Raw genomic sequence first — 5,109 nt, 5'->3', positions numbered from 1 at the left:
GTGGGGAAACGGGGGCGGGGGGAGTGGCGGTGCGGGGCTCCAGTGGTGGTGGGGAGCACGGCCGACTCGGCTCGGGCGCGGCTCGGCTCGGGCGGCTCAGCTCGGCGCAACAACGCGTGGCGTGGCGGACGCGGCGTGGCGGACGAGCGCGAGCGACGCGACGGACACCAGGCTTCAGTCACCATCCCCCCTAGCGCAATGTATATAAGCTTCGTATTGGTTCTCTTTATTATTTCGTATTCGAGAGTAAAAGCAATGACACCTTACATTACTCATGTATACTTTGTCTAGTCATGTTTAGTGTAAGGTTGTTAGGTATCATCCGCTAAAAAGTTACTTTCTATGTTTATTTATAGAAATGGAAAAAGGATGACTGCACTCTTCCATACCTCATCAGCGTCAGATCCATAACCAAGAAGAAAGTCAATGCATGGGTTTGTGAAGCCTCTCACAGCACTGTTGGGGTTACAAAAGTCACGGTCGGGCAAAATATTGTGCAGCACACCCCTTCGCCAGAGGTCTATCTTGTCATGCGGCACGCCCATCGCTTCGAATATTGCTGCAATGGTAACACCTGCCATATCATGAGGTATACTGTAAAAGAAAAGTGACGTTAGCATACACACTTATGCCCTTTTTCATTAAGTTTTTTTTAGCTACGAACATACTCTGGCCACTGACACATTGGTTTTGAAAGCATTCCAGACGACCACCAAGCCTGTGATGCATCGTTGACGGCCTCATTGATGTTGTCTCCTGTAAGGGAATAGAGAGATTGTTTTCAGGTAAGAATCAAACTGAACAAGAATATTTCGATGGCTCCCTGCAAAAGCATACGTTCTGTACTATACGCGTCTAAAACATACGTTATATACGATACGTGTCTAAAACATACTATCCGTTTTTAGCTGTTTTTGCAAGCATATTTTTGATAGCTTACCAGATTTGAGGGCAAAAATTTATTGTTTCTATGGGAGGAATACAAAGAGGTAAGATCGAACTTTCACCTGATACCGAGAAATGAATGTTTACTAACTTTCTTCTATTCCCAAACGGCTGCCGAAAATGTGCAAGCGAAAACCGCCGAAAACGGATAGTATGTTTTAGAGACGTACCGTATAGATCGTATGGTTTAGACGCGTGCCGTAAAGAACGTATGCTTTTGCAAGGAGCCGTCGATTTGATGTCTAGATATGTCCCACAATTATCTACTTACCTATGGTTACACCCCAATGACCTGCGAATGTCAGGATGTACAATACGTCACCAACACGTTGTCTCACCTGAGAATAAACAAGCAGGCCCGCCCTTCCGCCAAACGGAGTTACCAGCTCCGCTTCGCTGCGCCGGCAACTCCGTTCGGCAGGGGCCGGGCCTGCAGCCCGACCGTTTTTGCTGAATTTGCTGAAAAACATAATCTAGTAAAATAGCGGGCCTTCGGCCCGTTAAAACTCGTCGTCATTAAAATTTGCCCCTTAGACGCATGATATAGGAATGTAACGGTGACGCACCGTGACTACAACCCACCCTTCTGCTTAGAAAGGGGGGGGGGGCTTCCTGTACAACTAAATGTTGACTACAGCAATTTTTAGCTTAGTTTTGTCAAAAAAGACCCTTCAGCACCCAAACGGTGAGAAATAGAGCAAAACGGACGAAATTTTAGCCCAAAGGATTCTACTTTCACGAGTTACCCCTTAGGAGATCATAAAAAAATATTTTTTTTCTAACTTTTTTGACCCACCCCCTTTTCTTTGATACCCCCTTTCAGCCCCTTAGGGGTGATTGCCAGGATTTGCCGTAGGCGTTTCGTTTTCTAGGAGTGAACCTTAAGATATCCTGAAAATTTGAAGTCCCTAGCACATCTTCTAGTGGAACAGACAGACAGACACACAGACAGACACACAGACAGGAGGTCGTTTGAATAAGCCCGCTGGATAGCTTTTTCAAAGCAGAAGGGCGGGCTAAAAACAAAGTATATTATTTTAACCAAAATGCATTTCTGTCAGGTAGCCAACGAAACACTAGCATATTTTTTTCTGACCGTGCGCACAGGAAAACCTACATGGAGCGCTGCTCTTGGGTCTGCAAAGTTGTGTTTATGTTGCAAAAAAGTAGAGCAGTTGGTACCATATCGAGTCATGGTTTTCCAATCCTTGGCCTCCATGTGAGCGGTCATGCCGGTCACCTCCATCATCTATAGGAAGAGAAGACCGTGCTGAGCTGCCTTTTGCATCATGATGTATTTTATTCGTATGAACTCCTTATAGAGGCATGATTCGGATGTGGGACAAAATCGCCTTCCGAGACCGACCGCGCCAGGCCGCCTGCCCAGGCGAGAGGTGAGCTCCCCCGCTATCTCCGCTCCAGCATCACTGTTTGGCCCGAAAATTTATTGGATTGCACCATCAGAGCATTCTCACAAATTTCAGACGAATAATACACCTCTAGATCGAGATTCAAATTGTTCTTTAATACCAGCAGACCTGTGCCAATGCCATCTAAACGAGAAAGCACACTGCAGTTACTAGACCTTTCAAATAAGAGGGGTAAAACATATGGGACCGAGCTTGGATTTCACGCTACAACCCGACAAGAACCGAAAAATCTTCAATCTGGCTAAAAACATGCATTTTCGAGCGTTTTGACCACCATTTTTCGAGACGTTCCACACTTCGTACAGGGCGTCTCAGAAAATATATCCTCAAGTACTCAACCTTCTCCTTAAGATGGAGCAGTCAGAAAGTTGAGTAGTGTGGTTCTTTTGCCACTTTTAGCTCCTCATAAAAAATCATTATCGAAAAAACAAAACAGTTTTCTTATTTTTGCCTAAAATGTTCATAAACTCATATCGTACTCCCGCAACCTTTAATTTTTCAATCCCAACCCCTAAACCAAGATCCAAGCCATGGAGAAAGCAGAAATGCTCCCATCTCAAACGACATTTGGGACCTAACATTTCCAAATCTGCCGACTAACTACGAGTGATCAGGACTTCAAGGAACCCATTTTTGGACGGATTTTGGGCCCTACTTTTTGGGTGAGCGATTAGCGAAGCCCATTACTCTACTGACCGAAAAAGTTTCATTCTGTTTGTTCGTTTGTGTGCTTGTCTGTCTGTCCGCACGATAACTCGAGAAGGAATTGAGATAGCGATCTGGGAATTTCAGGGTCGTTTTGTATCATAAAAAGATAGATCGAGCTCGAAGATGAGCATTCTAGCTCAAAAATTGGCCTTTTAAAAAATCAAAAACTACAGGTCGCAAAATGTATTTTTATCAAATATTTTTTTATAGGTTCCTAAAGGGTAAACCGTCAAAGTAGAACCCCATCTATTCTAAACTAGCTCTATGTACGCCAGACCACGTCTCGCGCAACAGGCTTCGCGATATCTCACGAAACACTGTTACGCTGCGACGCGCCTGGCGCACATATAGCTAGGCCTGCGGCGCTGACACCCGAGACGAGTTGGTGGGAGGGTATTCGGGAACAGAACCTTACGGCTCCAAAATTTGAAATTCTCACAGCATTTGGCGGAAAATTTTTACTCTAAAATTATGGAAATTAAACTTCTACTGTTCGATTAAAAGTTCCAATTTTGATAGATTGGTATGTAAAAATTAACGTTTTAGTGATACTAGTTAATCTAGGGACCCTTGAGCCTAAAGGAGGGTGTGGTTCGACGTCAACTGTGTGGTTTTAGTGTTACTTCCTTCACAATGTTTCAATAATAGGCCTTTTTTACGACTTAATAGACCATTTTAGTCGTTTTCACCTTATTTTTGTCAAGAAATGCCCTCTAGCACTCAAATAGAACAAGATAGAGCAAAACGAATGAAATTTTCGCCCAAGGACTTCTACTTTCACGAGTTACCCTTCAGAGACCCATAAAAAATATTTGAAAAAAAATAATATTTTGCGTCCTGTGGTTTTTGATTTTTTCAAAAGTCAATTTTTAAGCTACAATGCTCAATGTAAAAAAGGTTTTACTGAATTTTCAGTACCTTAAGTCTGAAGTTTTTTTTACAGACCAGTAGTCTGAAAATTCAGACTGCACCTGGGTCTGAAATTTCAGTAGTGCCTTACCATACCACTTAGTCTGAAAATTCAGACAGCCGGTATGAAAATATTTTTGCAAACGTTAAAAATGAACACATAGCGAACGACTTAACAGTTGTGGGGGTAGAGGCCCAGGTGAAGACATATCTGTTCATTCGGTACTGCCCTTGGTTGGGACCGAACGGCCAACCTTCAGGTTCGGAAGCCGCAACCTTAACCATTCGGCTGCCGGCTACCTGCGTGGGGAGCAGCGTCAGCTACTGGTGTGCTTCGCCCGCCTGTCCGGTGGACTTCCCACTCGAAATTCATACCGGTAACTCTGAATTATAGATTCAGTGTATAGTCTGAAAATATACTTTAAAATTTTCAGACAAATTGCTCTGAAAACCTGATTCAGAGTAAGAAGTCTAGATTTTAAGTCTAAACTTAGAAAATTTTGAGTAATGGTCTGAAAACAAAATTCAGAGTGCCGATTCTGAAAAACATCTACTGAATTTTCAGAATTTTTTTTACAGTGCTCATCTTCGAACTCGATCTGTCTTTTTATGATACAAAACGACCCTGAAATTTCCAGATCGCTCTCTCAATTATTTCTCGAGTTATCGTGCGGACAGACAGACAAACAGACAAACAGAATGAAACTTTTTCGGTCATTGGAGTTATGGGCTTCGCTAATCGCTCAGCCAATAACTGGTGGCAAATGTGGTATTTTGAAATGTCAACCACTCATTTCTCGGGGTGTAATTCAACGAAAACTGATGACTATCCTAAATGTGCTATGGCCGCCGTGCTTTCCAAAGTAACTAGCTATATGTACGCCAGACCACGTCTCGCGTAACAGGCTTCGCGATATCTCACGAAACACTGTTACGCTGCGACGCGCCTGGCGCACATATAGCTAGGCCTGCGGCGCTGACAACCGAGACGAGTTAAGGACAGGGTGTAGGGGACAGGGCCTTCCAGGCCCTAAATTTGACATACTCGAACCATATGTCGGTGTCTTATTACTCAAAAATTAGGAACATGAAACTTCTGCTGTTCGGTAACGGTTTT

General features: G+C 43.7%; 1 long non-coding RNA gene across 1 annotated transcript; it reads left to right on the top strand.

The window, feature by feature from the left end:
• The first annotated feature begins 51 nt into the window (after window positions 1–51).
• Window positions 52–1,401, top strand: LOC127750860 (uncharacterized). The gene is made up of 3 exons (XR_008011874.1): window positions 52–200; window positions 357–589; window positions 698–1,401. It is a non-coding gene; the product is annotated as an uncharacterized LOC127750860 (long non-coding RNA).
• Window positions 1,402–5,109: the final 3,708 nt, after the last annotated feature.

Source organism: Frankliniella occidentalis, unplaced genomic scaffold, assembly GCF_000697945.3.
Source record: "Frankliniella occidentalis isolate FOCC.00 unplaced genomic scaffold, Focc_3.1 Scaffold274, whole genome shotgun sequence".
In the NCBI taxonomy this organism is placed as follows: Eukaryota; Metazoa; Arthropoda; class Insecta; order Thysanoptera; family Thripidae; genus Frankliniella; species Frankliniella occidentalis.
The sequence above is the reverse complement of the archived record's forward strand: the minus strand, read 5'-3'. Positions and strand labels throughout refer to the sequence as shown.